Source organism: Pinus tabuliformis, chromosome 1_2, assembly GCF_031772625.1.
Source record: "Pinus tabuliformis cultivar Carrire ecotype Pingquan chromosome 1_2, CPIR1, whole genome shotgun sequence".
In the NCBI taxonomy this organism is placed as follows: Eukaryota; Viridiplantae; Streptophyta; class Pinopsida; order Pinales; family Pinaceae; genus Pinus; species Pinus tabuliformis.
Window position 1 is genome coordinate 591,915,563 of NC_142298.1, and position 18,710 is coordinate 591,934,272.

Sequence of the window (18,710 nt, forward strand, 5' to 3'; positions counted from 1 at the left end):
AGCAGTTCGATCCCGTGTCACTCATCCAGCTTCAATCCAACCCTCGTCACACCGAGAGAACATCAATCCAGTAGCATAACATTACTTTATGTGAAAGCAAATCTCAAACCAACCGTATTTCTCTACAATCTTCAAATGCCAGCCCCCTGATCACTATGATGAGTGGTCAATTTATAGGGAAATGCAGGTGGTTATGCCATAAATTGTGCATTGAATGGCTTTCCAAAATTGGAGTTAGTTTCCATGGAGCAAGGGATGAGAGGATAGAGGGGTAATTGATCCATAGCCTATCCAAATTCAACCTCATAGGATGAGATAAGATATGGTCATCCTTCTAGAATGTTCTAGAATCAAAGAATATTCCTAGAATCCAATGCTAATTTCGCTCATTCTCGCCCAGCGCAGGTCAAAGAGGGCCTAAGTGCACTGCAGTGCAAGCTTGAATGGGCCTACCTGCTCTGCAACGCAGTTACCCCTGACCAAGGCTGCACTAGTGTCCCAAGGAGGCATTTCAACAGGGTTTCAAGCTAGGAAACTTTGATGGATGGAAGCATTCAATTTGATGACTTGTCTAGGGCATGTAACAGCTGAATTAGGGTTTGTTGAGCCCTAATTGCATTGATCTGAATGTCGGGAGTGATGTGCCCAACTATACCTACAAAATTTCCCCCCTAAAGCATGAAGTCGAAAATGATAATGTCGAGTGATATGCTTTATGATGTGATGAGGAGGATCTGAAGCGGACGGTGACCTGCATCAATTACAATACATAATATCATGATATCTTCGAATTTTTCATGAATTGATAAGGGAAGGCATACCCATGCTCAACATATAAACTTTTCATTACATGTACATGAATCACATAGTCATCTACAGATATATACCCTTGATAAGATAACCATCTGTGTAAATCCATCGTATAGATGATTTAGTACTCTCTTGAAATCATAGCCTGCATGGATGAAACTAGATCCAGGGTCTTCTATCTCGTCCAATCGATCGCTCAAGTACGAGTCTAACCATGTGAAAATGTGATATGAGGTCGAACATGGGAAGACATCGTCTGATTACCAGCCAATGATGTAAGTTGTTAACAGATGCAAGAGAGATCACCGATAATGATAATGATTCTCAAGGTATTGTAGTACATTCTGTATGGTGTGAATAGATGTTTTGATGTCAAACACCATACAAAGTCTTTCGGTCGAAGGCCAATGATGTCAACCTGTCGCCGGAAGCGAGAAACTTTCCATTAATGTATGCAAGCCTCAAGGTACTCGAAGGGTGTTTCTAAGTCAACTTCTTGGATAAAGTGCTGATGTCGACAAGAAGCGACTCGTCATAGGAGGTCCTTGATGTATCCCCCATCAACAACACGAAACCAGTGTAATGATTTTGAAGACAGAATGTAATTGACGACACAATGTTTAGGAATGGCGGTCATGAAAATGAAGGTTTATGAGTATTGCAAAGGATGAAGTTTACTGAGTGACTTCTCTTGAACATGTCAGCGACATTGAATGAATTGGAAGCATTGACCCAAAACCAAAGTGATGGATGGTATGATAGACCATAGGTATGATAACCATCAAGTAGATAACCCAACCCAAATAGTCACAGAGATGAAGTGAAAGTGTCATGTTCAAGAGCGACTTGCTACCATAAAGTGATTTATCCCTTTTCCCATTTTCCCAGTCATTGTTGACGAGTACCTCTTTATTTTTTAACAAGCTTGAGGAGGATAACATATGCTTGTAGTATAACTCCACCCTTCAGGTGAATCCATCACTATGTGATGTTTTAACAAGCCTAGAGAAGGTGAAACTCAGTCTTGTCATGATGGACAAGTTTTGTCACTATTTGATGTTTTAACGAGTTTAACGACAATGAAAACTCAGTGCTTTTCATGTTTAAAGAGTTTGAAAAGGAACAAAAAGAAAACTCCACAAGTTCCTTTTCGTAAATTTGTCTCTCAAGTCCGAAAAAGCGTAAAATAATACAAGAGAGAACCTATTGACCATGTTCAATCAACGTATTCCTTTTTCCTAAGTAATCTATCTGAGTGCGAAAAAGGGTTAAACTTATACTGAGTAGATGTCGTTTCCAAACCGTTTACGAGCTGAAAAGGACAAGCGCTCAACAATCTTTTCATATTTCGAGAGTCTGAAGAGAGCTTAAAGAGGACTATAGGGGGGTTCCTTTTTTTATTTTTAACAGAGCTCAAAAAAGAGATAAAAATATGCTCTGTGGTCAAAAGTACAATTCACGATTGTGAACGTCAAATTCACTATGTCAGCTGTAAACCTGCTCAAAAAACCACCAAACGGATTAAACATACCTGTTTCACTGGTAAAAATAGGTAGAAACTATAGTCTATTCATTTAATGAACATGAAATAACCATAAAACAAGAATTTACCAAATCATTTTTACCATTTGATATTTACCATTCAGTTTTTGTGCTTTGAACCAGTTTTTACCTCGAACTTCAGCAGCTGATTGCGGGAGATCCTGTGGATCATTCTTCATGTCGTCAGGACCAGGTAGGAGATCTACCTTTTCTCTTTCATTTAAGGTCACTCTTTTTCAGTGTTAGGCAAGTTTTTTAGGGTTTTTGGGTCCCTAGGGAAAATATACCTCGCCCTAGGATCAACGCAGCCTAATACATCGAGAACTGCACTGCAGTGCAGTCAAGCAGAAGGGTACCTTCTCTACAACGCACTATCTCAAGACCAGGGCTGTGCTGGGCATAGTTTAGAAATTTGTTTGTTCTGTTTTACCCAAAATCTCTTCATTTTTTTGCATGAAATGGATCCTAACTAAGCCTATGGTTTCATTTCAGACTTTGATCAGATCAGAATGGCTATTACTTAGTGTGAAAGAGAACATGAAGAATAGGATATGGTTGCCCTAAATGATCCTGGTACTGTTGAGGCCCTTAGAGACTATGGGTGACTCAAATATTTCAGGTTGTCCGGGATGAGGCAACAGTTAGAACTATTACATTTCTTAGTTCATTCATGGGATCCAGCAGAACAAGATTTTCACATAGGGGGCCAAGTGATCCCTATCTTGATCGATCATGTTTAATTTCTTACAGGATTGTCGAGACGTGGTGCCCCCATATCTCTTTCAGGTTCTGCCCATGGGGTTGAATCAGTGAGGGATTACATTCGACAATTCTGTCGGCGAGCTACACAACCTAACAAAGATGGGAAGATAAACATCAAGGATGTTCGTGATTTTCCCTTGCGAACAATCCTCTTCACTATCGCAAAGTTGGTGGGTAGTGTGACACTTCATCTAGCGAATAGATCATACATGTAGTATGCGCTTGAGTGTCTTAAGCCAACTATATTCAACTGGTGTGAGGTAGTTCTCTCTTCGATGAAAGAGCAGCTGACCAAAGTAAAGAGCGGTAAGATGAAAATTTTTAGCTATGGTTTGATCTTGATTGCCTTTACTTTGGAGATAATTCCATTGATGCAACCTCAACATGTGTCACTGAGTTTAACTGGTCCTAGAGATCCACAGATGCAGAGATGGGTTGAGTTGATGGCTCAACATGCTGGTCAGTCATTAATCTCATTTCCACCTGCATTTTTCACTTGGCTCCATCGAAAACATATTGTCATCGAGGAGCATCCATATGCAGGGATGGATTTTTGTGGAGATCTAGATTTGAGATTACCAGTGGGTGCTCAATGGGGTGTTATAGGTAAATTGTTTTGACCATGTGTTTTTTATTTTTTAAGTTTTTACATGTTTTTGTGTTTTTTATGTTTCCAAGACTAAACTAAAAATGTTCTCATGCATACATATGTTGGCACTGTTTGAGTAATGGGTCATCAACAGGAGTCGGGTGAACTAGCACGGAGAAATGTTGAAAGAGCAGTTCTCCATGATTTGGATTTGACTGAGACACTAGCAGAGTTGCAGGATTATATAGAGGGGTTAACCCTCGGTATACCAGATGTCCGGATCAAGGAGTTACCGATGAGGCTACGATGCCATACTATTGGTGTACCTAGCCGTTGGATGAGGCTATTGTGCATGATAGCTCAGGCAATGACCTGTTATCATGAGCATCATTAGATCTACTTAGGATAAATTTACTGTATGAATTTTGAGTTTTGAGGTCAGATGACCAACATGTCGTGGATACAAGTTTTTGTAAAAACTTTAAACATCTATCTATTTTACTTTCAGTGTTTTTATATGGTTATGTGTAATCCTATTCAACTATTGATGTGAATTGAAAATTTACTTTTACATATGTCGTAAATGTCTGTTTAACACATAGTTTGCTAAAGAATCAGTCAATGTGTTAAAGTTCTGGAAATGTGTTGATATTGAATGTAATCAAAATGTCTTTCCAAGAGACGAACTCTAAGGAACATACGATAAATAGTTGGATTTCGGACGGTATAAACATTTGTAAGTTGCAGTATGACAAGTTGTGAGTCCAGCCTAATGATGATTTGGTGAATGCCAAGAGAAATGGCATCAGAGAGGAGTTCGATCAATGCGCTATACTCAGTGATATTGTTCGTAGAACGACCGATAAAAATCCCTTGAAAACTCACTAACTCGCCACTTGGAGCGAATATGACCCATGCTGCAGAAGATAGGTTCTGCATACTACGGCTAGCACCATCGGCATAACCAACAAATGGTTCCAAAGATTCCGACATTTGCAACAAATGGTTCCAAAGATTCCGACATTTGCAACAAATGCAAAGCGGATTACTAACCACATAAAAACTCTAAAATTCACAATGTGACACACACACGCAATCAAAGCATATATATAGTGTTTTTTACTATGCAAAATGAAGCATAGTAACGTTTAAGATACAACCCGTTTTGGGGCTATAACAATGGAATTCCATCATAATCAACTAACTCGTAAGCGCCTTTTGCCAAAACACACTTGACAATATAGGGGCCCATCCATAATGGTTCAAATTTCCCTGCACCTAATTTTTCAGCTTCCTGATCATAAAGCAAGACCGGGTCTCCTTCTGAGAAAATGCGAGGCTTGAAATTGTAGTCATATTGTGCCTTAATTCGTTTCTTATGTGCTTCGTTGGCCAATTCGGCTTCATGACATGTTTCATCTAGATGGATGAGTTCTAAGAAACGTGCTTCCTCATCATAAGTGTCAGGTAACAGGTCAATTGTGAGTTTTAATGATGAAATTTCACATAGTACGGGCTAGATTGCCTCCAGACCATACACCAATTGAAAAGGTGTGAATCCAGTTGCATTTCTCACCGAGGTTTGGTAAGACCACAAAGCTGAGTACAGGATCAAATGCCAGTTTCGTTTGTGAACTCCTATCATTTGTTGAAGCATTCGCTTAAGGATTTTGTTGATGGATTCAACTTGTCCATTAGCTTGCAGATAATAAGGAGTAGAACTATCATGTGAAAGTCCTAACTTGGCAGTTAATTCATTCATCATATGGTTGCGAAAATGTGAACCATGATCTGTAACTATAGCTTGTGGTACACCAAACCGTGCAATCACATGGTTGAAGAAAAAAAGAGCAGTCGTCTCACCATTGTTGTTTAATGTAGGCATCTCCTCGGCCCATTTCGTAAAATAGTCCATGTCGACAATAATATACCCATGCCTCCCAGCCGAGGGAGGGTTACATGTCATAAAATTTATGCCCCATTTTGCAAATGGTCCAATAGGGACGACAAGATGTAGTGGTGCAAGTGGTAATCGAGTGTTACGATAGAAAATCTAGCATCCATGACAACTTCTAACAACAATAATGCAATTTTTAAATATGGTTGGCCAAAAGTAACCAGTACGAAGAATCTTCTGTGCGGTAGCATAACCAAATAAATGTCCACCAAAAGCACAAGAATGGCAATCATTCATAACTTTCTCGACTTCCTCATGTGTGAGGCACCTCTGTAAAATCGTATTGATACCGCGACGATAAAGGGTGTCACCAATGATCAGATAATCTTTGGCTTGATATCGAATACGTCGTTGTTGCGAGTGAGAGGTATCGGGCCGGAAAGTTTGGGTTTGGAGATAGATCAGTATATCTCCATACCAAGGGTCAGATGATGAAATCAGAAATAGAGACTCATCCGGAATTGATGGTTTCGTTGTTGAATCGATGGCAGTAAAGGGAAGGACGTAAAGAAGCTCGGAAAAAACTAGAGATTTTTTTGACTTGGATTTGATGAATTTCGAATCAAATTCCTGCAAAATGATGATCCATTTCGAATATTTTTCCCCCATCAATTGACGTGACAAGATGTATGTCATAGGATTGCAATCTAAAATGACAGTGGTCTTTCAAAGCAGGATATAATGGTGAAATATTTGTACAACTTGAACAGTAGCCAAAGCTATCTTTTCGATGTAAGAGTACTTAACTTCCGTATCATTGAGATTGCGACTCAAATAATAGATCAGATGTTCAATCCCATCTTCTTCTTGGACTAAAACCATAGCAATGGTTGTATCTGTAGCGACGAGATACAAGAAATAGTCGTTTTGATAATTAGGGGCATACATTAATGGCTTGAATCAGGGTATCTTTGAGAGCGTCAAAGGAAGCTTGCACAAGCTAGTCCCAATGGAAGGGAATTCCATTTTCCAAAAGACGAGTAAATCCTTTATCCATTTCAGCATAGTTGGGAATGAATCTTCTTAGAAAGTTAGCCTTCCCTAGTCTCTATAAATGAAGTAAATTGGAAGGTGGAGGTAGATAAAGAATTGCCTTAACCTTCAAAGGGTCGAGTTGAATTCCTTCTTTAGACACTACGAAACAAAGAAAACGACCGGAACCAACACAAAGCACACATTTATGTGGATTGTGTTAGGTTCCTATACCAATAGGTTTCATTTTTCATGATTGACTGTAGAAGAGCCAAATATGTTCATCCTTGCATGCTGCAAAGGTTCCATATTTTGTAAACAAATGAAGAAAATTAAAAAATGAAAAGAGGGTATGCCCTAAAAGAAAAATCAAAGGGCAAAAAGAGTAAATTGGTCAGAAAAAATGATGAAAATGAACCCCAAACCAAAAGACCAAGAAAGTGTGCTAGTTTAAATGCCACTACTGTTCCATTGTTGCAGAACTTCATTGTGTACAGGTGGTTGATTCTGCATATAGTTGATGAATAGCCAGACAGTTCAATCCTGGTTAGATCATGTTTGAATTTACTTGTCTTTAGAATAGAGAATAAAGATCTGTCCAAACAGTTCAAGCTTGGCAGATGAGTGAATAGGTAGAGAAACAAAGGAGCCCAACTGCTTAATCTGGGCCCTTGGAAGAGATAAGGGTAGATTTAGATAGGAAGGCATTCAAAAGAAAAAGAGGAAAATCAGGGTTTGCTAGTCCAAATGCACCCAATCAAAAGGAAGAAAAAATGCTAGGTGTATTAGGCTGGGTAGGCAGTTTGAGGTTGCAGAAGCAAGTTTGTGATCACTTTTTTGTCTTGTCAAGAAAGACTCATCTCATCAATGACACAAGTACCATGGCAGTTGTTTGGTTGTAGAACAGTGGAAGCATGACTAACTCCCCCTTTCATTCCCCCAGAAATCATTTACTAACATCCCCTCAAGGACATTGGGATCTGCCCAACAGTCCTATTTAACTTCATTCTATGAGAAATGCTAAGTTGAACTCTGAGTTTACTTAGTGAAAAAAAGCCACATTTCTTGTGTAAAAGATCTTACCAGTTTTTTTTAATTTCCTAAAAACCTAAGTTATTACCTCATGAACTTAGCGTTACCTACCCATAAAATCATATTGACATTAACTCTATTATTTAGCTCCTTTATCATTCCCCATCCCTATTTTATAAAAAGTATATAAAAACCCCAAAAAAAATACCTAAGTATCCCTACCCTTGGCAACTATAGCCATATAACACAAGTTCGGGAATTATTAGTCCATCCGGGGCTTTAATAATAACCCTTCCCCGTTCATAAATCATTAGGGGTTAATTTAACATCTGGTTAAATTAATAACCGCACTTAAAACCTCCACATGAACCATGCATTAACCTAGCGCGCATGTATATTGGGATTTGTTTTGACATTTGGTTAAACGAATAACCGTGGCCGCCCGCATAAAACCCATAACCCAAAGTTTCATACCCCCGCGAATATTAAAAACATTAAAAAATTGCAGCGGGTCCCGCATCATAACCACCTGCCATCTGCATTTCCCGACCGCCGTCCGATCCTGCGCCGTAGATCCAACGGTTGGCGGCAATATTGGAGCCCCTGATCTGCCGAGAGTTAGCGTCCGGGGGATGGGTGGTATTGCTGCCGTACCCCTGCCACGCGTCGGCTTCCCGGCGTGATCGGAGCCCCCTCCTGCAAAACCACCATGGGCGAAAGGCGGTGCGGGGAATACTGCTTACCGCCCGGTCCGCCTACTCGCTGACGTCGCCATCCACGTCGCCCGCCACCGCTCCGCATCAGCACCACATCATTTGCTGACATCACCACCCCGCCACTGTGTCTTCCGCCACGTCATCTGACACGTCATCCTCCATAACCGCTACACGACAAAAGTACGTCATGATGACGTCATCACAAAAAAGCGCTAAAATGCCCAAATTTTGTTAAAAGTCATGAAAACGACGGTTTTTTGTTTATTTCTATTTGTGCGCCTGCGGAGAACGTGCATGCCACTTACGACCAATTCGCCTCCAGAACTCCAATTCGCCACCCAAACGAGTTCACCCTGCAAACTCGGCCCGCTCAGCTCAGTGTTGTACCTGCAATTTGTACCAGTCGCCTCCGAAACAGGTATTTTCCCATTGTTCGCCCGTAAACCCTGTTTTTCGAAGTTTCTCCATTTGAAATCGACTGAGGAACTAGAATTCAAAGTAGAATGCGCTCCTGCCTATGAATCACCACCTTTTAATTCACTAGGTGAGCCATTGTTCAAAAGCAAACCTGCAAACTTTGCCCTCCTCTGCAAATTGGCCATTAAACCACACTTCGAGCCCATTTCCGTCGGCAGAGTCTCCAAAACTGCCCAAACAGTGAGTTAATTTGTCAAAATCCCCTGCAAAAGGGGCACCATATCCTCTGTTTATCTAGCTGCCCAATTTAACCCTGCAGACTTTATCTTTCTCCCCCTGAATTCTGCCCAATGAGACCATTTCTATATCAAAGCTTAGTCTGCAAATTCCCTGGGAAAGGCTTCAGAGCCAGTGTTCTATTATCTGTTGTTGCACAAACCCGAGTTCCAAATTACAAACATGGAGAATTTAAAGATGGCCACTCCAGCAGCCTTGAATATCACTCCTCTCAATGCACCCCACAAGGAACTGGAAGCATTACCTTTGGCTGATAGGGACTACTTAATCCAAGACTTGGTTGGTGACAAAAATCACCTGCAGACATTCTGTGAGCTGAGGAACAGTTATTTGAACAACAATGATTTATATGGGATATGGGAATCAAATTTTCCCATATACTTCCTCCCCTCTGTCAATATCTTCCCTGAGATAATTCACCTCTGCTGTGAAAACTATGAGCCAACTCAGAGGGCAGTCAAGTCTCCATCTAGGAGCATCCTCTTTCATATAACCCCTGACTCCATCAATCAAATGCTAAAATTCAAGCAAACTCAGCTTCTGGTCCCTCTTTCTATGAAATTCCTGCTTGATGAAGGTCCCAAACTCTCCAGCTCAGAGATAGCCCGAATTGCCCAAGTATTCATGAGAGCAGACCGCCAGCCTACAGGGCCACCTCCTTTTCTCTATGTGCATTTCAATGAAGTGGGTAAATTACTTGTTGAAATGATATCTTATGTTCTGGGTTTCAAGACATGTGAACATATTGATGAAACTATACTGGTCTTGCTGTCTGCATTTAGCCCAGGACAGCCCCCTGCTGTCAAATACAATTATGCCAAATTCATTGCCAATAAGATACATGACCAACTACTGAAACTGGATAGGGAGGGAGTCTTCAAATATTCATCCTACATCTATCATCTATTCCTGTATTATCAGCTAGACTGTTTCCAATGCCCCATCAAAATATTGGACTCCAAAGGAGAAAAGAGGTCTGTGATTTTTTGGACCTCAGTCTTTCATGACGTCCGCAGCTCTCCCTACTCTTATTGTGAGTTCATTGACCTGTTTGTCTATCCAGTCTCTTCTCTCATGATGAGAACTCCTCCTGCTAGGCTATCCTATGACATGCAGAAAATATTGCAGCTTTGAAAAAACTACAAAATAGGTGACTGGTACTTTTACCAGAATCACACTGTCATCAGGATATATGGCTGTGAGCTCTGTCCCTACAGGCTGCCAAGATATGTGCCAATGAGACTATTTGCCTTGGAATATTACAGGCAATTTATCAACTTAGATTTAACTCATTTTCATAGCACCAAGAAAAAGGCTCAGTTGAAATTCAAAGACCAACTAGGCCCCTTTGTCATGAACAAAAAAGAAGGATGGCAAGATGCTGATCAAATATTGGGGGAGAAACTCAGATTAAAAAGAAGCTTTTGGTGGGTACCCTATGACCCATATGGCTTTATCAATGCAAGGAAAATAAAATATAGGCTGTCAGCCTATGAACATTGCAAAATCCCACAGATAGAACAATTTGCCAACCAAGATGAGTGGGTGGAAGGCACACTAGTTGAAGAGTTCACCCAAGAAGAAATAATGGAGCAAAATGTGAAAGATTTGGAAAAGACTCTTGACTTGGATTCTTTTGGGCAGGTGTCATTCAAATTGCCACAGCAAGTCGGAGAGGGCACATCAACTGCTGCAGCACCACAAGCTGCCCAAGAAAGGTCTACACCAGCAGCTGGTACAGCAAAGGGCAAGGAGGTAGTAGATACAGAGCAAGAAACAATGACAGACCAACCAACTACCTCAAAGGAACAGAGTCAAGGGCAAGCCCCTCCACTATAGACAGAGGCACCACAAATTCTAGCATTACAAACTCCTCTCAATGAGGAAAGAAGCAAGAAACGGGACAGGGAAGAGACCACACCTGCAAGTGGGTCAACACAACAGCCAGAGGCCAAAAGGCAGAGAATAGATCCTCAAATTGAAGAGGAGATTAGTGAAGGAATCATAGAGAGCCCAAGGAGGGAGAGGGAAACCAGCCAGCAAACATCAACCAGCTCTCACAGACAAGAAACAGAGAGGCAACATGGTATAGAAGTGTCCTCCTCAAGGCAACAAGGTGCACAACCATCTGGTATTAAAGGGACTTTCATGGAAATCAAGGCCCAAAATGAGTTATTGAGAATACAGTTGTATGATCAATTTCTCAAGACAACACCCTCCAAACAACAGAGATTAATGGCAGCTTATGACATTAAGGAGGAGAAAATGATCTTAAGTCATTTCAAGCCTAAGGTACCACAGCCACAGACAGCTGCAGACTACATAAAGACAAACTTAGAGGTCCTCGCCAAGGACATACACCCGATGGATCAAATTGAGCTACACAAGCAAACAGGTGAAATGGTCTATGCTACTCTAGCAGACAAGGCAATGCTGGCCCACCAATTGAAGGAATCATTGAAAAATACATCTACTCAATTAGATTTGGAAAGAATGTCTTCCTTGGCCAAAGATAACAGAATAAATACATTGGAGGAAATTATTATGGAACTAGGGCATGATCCTAAGGATGCCAAGGGCATCAAAGCCCTCATAAGAAAAAAGGAAGAAGATATTGTTGCACTTAGAAAGCAGCTAAGGCTACCTGCAACCATGCACCCTCAAACTATAGAACTTGTACAAGAAAAAGAAGGTGAAGATACAATGGATTTGCTAATGAGGATGAATCAAAGGATAATTCAAATGGAGGAAGAATTGGAGAAAGCATTGCAAGGCAAGCAGGGAGAGTCGACCTCCCAGCCACCTGTAACAGCTCCAACAGTCCCCACTGCCCTTCCCACAGTAGCAGCAGCAGTTCCTCCTATCATTCCAGCATCAACAACAGGTACATCAACCACGGATGCTTCAGCAGCAGCAGCAACAACAACACCAGAATCTAGCATGAGTATGGAAGAAATGATGAAAGCAGTCAAAGAGCTAGAAGTTCAAATGACAGAGCTGAAAGAGGCCAAAGAAAAGTTGGCCAAGCTAGAAGTAAGCTATGACAAGTCCAAGATAACAGTGGCTGAGAAAACAAGGGAAATAAAGGCCTTGGACAATAAAATAAAGTCCTTAGAAAAAGAGCTTACTCTAGATAAAACTCTAGCTGAAATCAAGAAAAAATTGTGGGCCAAAATTGGCCAATCTATCACTGACCAATGGCAATCAATTCAGACCATACATGAGCAAATAGAATTGATAGGCTTAGCTCAATTTGAGACTCAAAAGGCCAAAGCATCATTGGGAAATATGCTTGAGCAAGCCAATAGAATGATTCAATTTTTGAACACTCATACCAAAGAGCAGCTGGCAGCTCTAGATATCAGGAACAGGACAGATACCATTTTGATAGTGAAAAAGGTGCTGACCCTGAGGAATTTTGTACAGACTTTAGAAAGAAAGTGCCAAGAAATGCAGGCAGAAATAAATGCCTTCAAACTAAAGTTTGCAACATTGCAGAGCAAAGGATTACCCAGCTTGTTAACCAGCAGTGGAAGACTGCTAACACATGAACAGTATGCCAACAGGGTAAATAATTATGTTTCCAATCAAATTACAGCATCCTCAAGCACCTCAGAAGAAACAGGGCCTCCCTCTGGACAGAGTCTTTATGACAAATTAGAAAATCTGTTCTACATTGAACATGAGATAAATCATCTTTTTGAAGTCCAACCCAACTTTTATAGATATACTGAAGCTGATGAAACACTCATAAAAATACAAAGACATCAGTTGCCTACAGAAGACTGGTGGCAAGGAATGCTGGAGGTTTTACCAAGGTGATTTTGTTTCTGTTTCCTTTTTTTGGGTCAGCTACAGGTCAGCAAATTCAAATGCACGGGCCACCTGTCAAAGAGTGAAAACAGCAGAAAGAAGAAGTCAAATTGTGACAGCAGCTCATTAATGAAAGACCAAGCCCCGATAACAAGGCCAGGACAGCAACACAGCAAAACATCAAGGCAACAAGCGCAACAAATGCAGAGTAAAGATGCAGCTACCAGCCGACTTACTCAGTCCAAAAGTCAAATATCTCTGACAAATCAAACAGCCAGCACACCAACATTTACTGTGGCATTTATTTCTCTCATTTACTTCTTCTGAAGAGTTGGTGAAGGAAGTTATTGTTTGAGAATTTATCTACGTGATATTTTGTGTCTCCTTTTTGTATAAATACCTCCCCATAAGATGTAATTGGGGTTGGTGATTTTCTCTCTAGACTACATTGTAAATTCTAAGACTGTTTAATACAAAGGTTGTTGAAGTTCATTGTTGCTGGACCGTCTGAATGTAGATTTGATGTTCTGGGAACTGCTACAGAATTCCTGTGTCTTTCTATGGATCAATAAGTTGCTCTAACCCGCGTTTATGTTTTCTGTGTTTGCAAATTTCATATATATTTCATAGTCTTAGTAACAGAGAAAAAGAATAGCCCATAATTTGTTTAAATACACTCTGTGTTCAATTTCTACCATTAATTATGTTTTCTTCATAATTAACCATAAATAGGAATTCCTAGCTGCTCCTGTTTTCACTAATTCTTTCATTTTGAATACTACTCAGGAATTCTTAGTTGCTCCTTGGTAATATTCAAGCACATTCCCTCTGCCAGCATGATCAAGGATTCTTGACTGCCCTTCATCCACTGGCTTACATTCCACCAATTTCCAGATTCCAAAATTGTTCCAAGATCAACCATCTTGCTCTGTAGCATTGCCCTTTATCTAAGAAAAAAACTCTCAGCAGTTCGTCCTCATTGACCCCATTTGCCCAATGGTATCAACTGTTTTGGACTTGCATCCCAGCTCTATTTGAGATCACCATCCAACAAACTTAAAACCAAACTCTGTGCATCATAACTAGCCTAAAAATACTTCAAAACAAAGCTAAATTACAAAGAGAGAGCCCTCTCTGGTTGCAGACTGGCTAGAATCTGCAGCTAAAAGACTGGTTAGTGGTTACCTCAGACGTATTCCCCCATTAGAGCTTTCTTGGGGAACAACCTGAGTGATAACATCATTGGCGACTCCACTGGGGACCTGAATGACTGTTTGTTACTGCTGTCTATTTTCTAAAGCTACAGATGGAGCCTGAAGTGAGCCAGGTAGCCTTTGAAACTGTTCTTGCTGTGCATTTACAGGAGTAAATAAAAGCTGCTTCAGTCAATCTCCAGTCTAGTTTTAGGCCTTAAACAATTGTCCCAAAGATTTGATCAGTTTCCCTGTTTCAACATATTCAAAGGAAAGCCCAAAACCTCCTATTTTGCATAAGAGCTTCCTTCAGAAAATTCTTAAAAACTGTGATCTTTAAACATTTCCAGAAAATACCAAAAACAAATTTAGAAGCTGGCTCCAAAGAAGAAAACTCGTTACACCAGGTCAAATCCTGATCCAGATCCTCTAGCTGTTTTTGAAAATCCTAACTTGATCTCTAAGACCCTTAGAAAACAAGAAAAACTAGAAAAATCTGCTGATTTAGACCTTGATATACTTCAGCAAAACCCTACAAAATCTGAGCTCACCCCTGGGAGAGCAGCAGTCCTTTCTACAGCCTCTCCTAGTTCCTCATCCACACCTCAAAGTATCCTCTCCACTCCCCCATCCACTGCACATATTTCCACTATTGTCCCTGCTGTTCCAGCTGTCTTATTTCTTCCTGCCGTCCCATTTATCCCTGTAAATATGGCAAACCGTTATGCTCCTCTGCAGTTACCTGGAAATCCAGGGGCTATGCCTCAGGATTATCAGAGTAAAATCACATATTTTGATGGTACTGGCTCCTATACAGCCCAACAACACACTAAGAAAATGCAAGATTATTTTGAGAATTATGAAATTGATGATGATGATGTAAGAATGAAGATCTTTGTCCAAAGTCTAACTGGTGATGTAAGGACCTGGTTTAGAGCACTTGCTGGAAATTCTGTAGCTGAACCAAAAGCTCTTTATCAATCCTTTTTAAACAGATGGGAAAAGAAGAAAGACCCTTTACACATTTTAACAGAATATGACAATTTTAAAAGAGGCCCACAAGAAGCCGTCCAAGACTATTGTGCTAGATTCAACAATGTCTATAATGCTATTCCTCAGAAGCTTAGACCTCCACCTGATTTGGCTATGATCAAATTCTCCGATGGATTTGATCCCGACATGGCATATCAACTGAGGGAAAGAGCCCCTCCAAGCTTAGCAGACATGCAAAATATAGCTGTTAGTGTGGAGGCAAACCTGATTGCTAAACGAAATCGGGCAAGAGCTGAAAGAAGAACAACTTTCAAAGAAGAGCCTTCAGCATTTGAGCAAAAACTAGATGCAATCATCAAAGGTATGGACAGGCTGGGTGATAGGGTGGAAACCATTGAAAGAAAATCTTCTTGGGAGGGTCAACCAAGTAACACCACTAGGAATCCGAACTTTAGAAAAAATTCAAATCCTAACACCGGGAAGGCTGGCCCTGATCAGAATATCAGACCTCCATTTCAAGAGAACTATGCCAAAGCCTCAACCTCTAGTGAGCCTATAGAGGACACCCAAATCAACCTAATGGGGTTAAACAGTGAGCAACAAATCTTTCTAACACAAGATGACCAAGAGGCCCATGAATTCAATCAATTTCAAACCAATTCTGGAGAGTCATTTGATTTCAGAGAAGGGTATGATGCAACGGTCTATGAGGTGCATAAGCAATACAAATTAAGAAGCAGAACCATAGATGTGCCTGAACCTGCCAAGCTGAAAGATACCAAGCAGCCAAAGAAAACAAAAGATAAAGCTGCCCTGACAGAACTCCCTATCAGAACAGATCCCAACCCAAAGGAAGCCACTGTGCAAGACATATCAGATGAACAGCCCTCAAAGAATCAGCCATCCACATCCCTTCCCTCAAAAGAAAATCTAAAATGCCCTCCTGAAAATAGTTTCAAAACAGATTTACCTCAAAACAGCACTAATAATGAAGAGAAGGTCACTGAAAATTCAGCTGAAAAGGAAAAGTTTGCTGTCCACAATACAAGAATGCAAGTAGAAAGACCTTTCAACTTAGAAACAGAAATAGGCAAGCTGAAAATAGCTATTCCTTTGTCTGAATTGGCTAAACATCAAGTATACAGGGAACAAATCAACAGGTCACTCCAAATACCAGAGAATAGGGATGCAGTCAATGTGTTAGATGACCAACCAGAACTTATTTTTGGTCCTGAAGTCAATGGTAAAACAGTAGATGGAGGGGTTCCTCCATTCTATGTAAGCTTGAATATTCATGACAAAGTACTGCATAATGCAATGTTTGATTCAGGAGCTTCCCATAACCTAATGCCTAAGTCTGTAATGGAAAGACTGGACCTAGACATCACAAGGCCATACAAAGACTTGTTCTCATTTGATTCCAGTCAGGTCAGGTGTCTAGGCCTAATTAAAGACCTTTGTGTATCTTTGGTCCAATATCCAGCCAAAACAATCTTGATGGATGTGGTGGTAGCCGATATTCCACCTAAGTATGGTATGCTTTTGTCCAGATCTTGGGGTGTAAAACTCTATGTCCTATGCCACCATTTCAGTCTTTGGACAGCCAAAGAAATTATACCAGGAAACATTGATGAAATATGTGGTTAGCAGTCAAGAGAAACCCCAAAACTTCCCCATCTATTCTATGCATTCCGATATGGATTCCTTTATCTTATACAATGCTGAGATGTGTCCCAAAACTGATGTCAAACTCCTGGGAACAACACAAACAAAAAGCATAAATGAACAATCTAGTGCCCAAGATCAAAAAATTATTGATGTGATTGATGCAACCAATGAACAAGACATAGAATATGAGTTGCAAAATCCAAATTTTCCCACTGAACAAGGTTCCAAAACTCCTAACATTAGTCATAACCAAGAAATCTTATGGTACTTAGAGTTTGATGGGTCAGTAAACAAATTAGGAGCAGGGGCAGTGGTTTGGATACACAACATGCAAAATGTGTTGGAAATAATACTGAGAGGGGGGGGTGAATCAATATTATTAATTTCTTTTCAATAAACCATCCAGATTTATGCTTTAAAGTATTCTTCTGATATTGATAATTAACTTGTATATCAGAACCATATAATAATGAATCAAGAACAGTAAAAACAGATAGTCACACAAAGGAACACCAGATATAAGGTGGAAACCCAATGTGGGTGAAAACCACCTGCTGCAATATGTCTCTATCTTCTTTCAAATAGAATTTCTTTTACAATGAGTTTGTACTGGTGCAGTCTTTTACCAGTACGTAGGCTGCAACCTGCAGAGAGCTACAACCCTCTCTCGTTTTCCAGTCTCTCCTGGAAGGGAGCTACAACCCCCTACTTCGTTCAAGGACCACGTTTCATTAATTTTTAGACTGGATCCAAGAAGATCAAATGGTCATCAAGTATAAACAAATCTTCAGAATTACCCAAGCATCAGATCAATATATATTTTCTTTATACAGCAGATCTTTCAAAATCTCCCAAGCGCCAACCCAAGCACTAGATCAAAATATAAATAAATATCCGATCTGGTCACCCATTAAAAACAGAGGTTGTTTATGCCAAAATCAGAACACAATGCAGAGGATATACATATAACAGTGCACCAGGAGGCTAGACACAAAACAAACCCAATATGCGCACCCAAAACCTGAATTGCAATACACCCGAAGCAATGTGATTTCTCTCGAAGAAATGTCTGAACTTTAAGCCTGCGATCCTTTTCTCTGTTCTGCGCACATTCTCCTTAATTCAGATTCAGTAATTGCTCCTTTACCGGTCACAAGAATGCCAATCAAATAATCAATTCTCCCTTGAGATCTTCCATTCGTGATCGATACTTTGCCGCAGGATCCCCTTTTCTTTATATATTCACGCTTTTGATAATACCAAGAATCGAAACCAGAGGATCCAAAAACCTGGGGTGCAACTGTTTTGACCGATCTCTTAAGAAAAGAGCTTAAGCGGGAAAACAATGAAAACGGTCCAAACGGGCGAAGAGGCAGACTTTTAATTGAATGCACTCATATCAATAATATATCGGGTCCGCTCCTTATCGCTATCGGCGATTAGATGAGGGAGGCTTTTATAAAATGGGCGACTACCGCGGATGCGATATTGTTATAAACCATGTTTGATGCCACCATTGGGTCCGCTCGCAATCGGAGGTTTCAACGAAGTCACATAGCCGAACCCCCGACGCGCATATATGCTGAACTGCGGATGCGATATTATTATAAGCCAAATTTGATATGCCATCGGGTCTGCTCGCAATCGGAGGTTTCAACGAAGTCACATAGCCAAACCCCCGACGCGCATATATGCCGAACTGCGGATGCGATATTATTATAAACCAAATTTGATATGCCATCGGGTCCGCTCGCAATCGGAGGTTTCAACGGTGTTACATACCCGAACCCCCGATGCGCATATATGCCGATATATATGTATTAACACATATAACTATGTTTATCCGCCGAAAGGGGGAAATGCTATTGTTTATTATATAATACATATATATATGGGTTTTAAGCGCCCAAACACCTCCCGATAATATTAATGCATGCATATATGGGTTT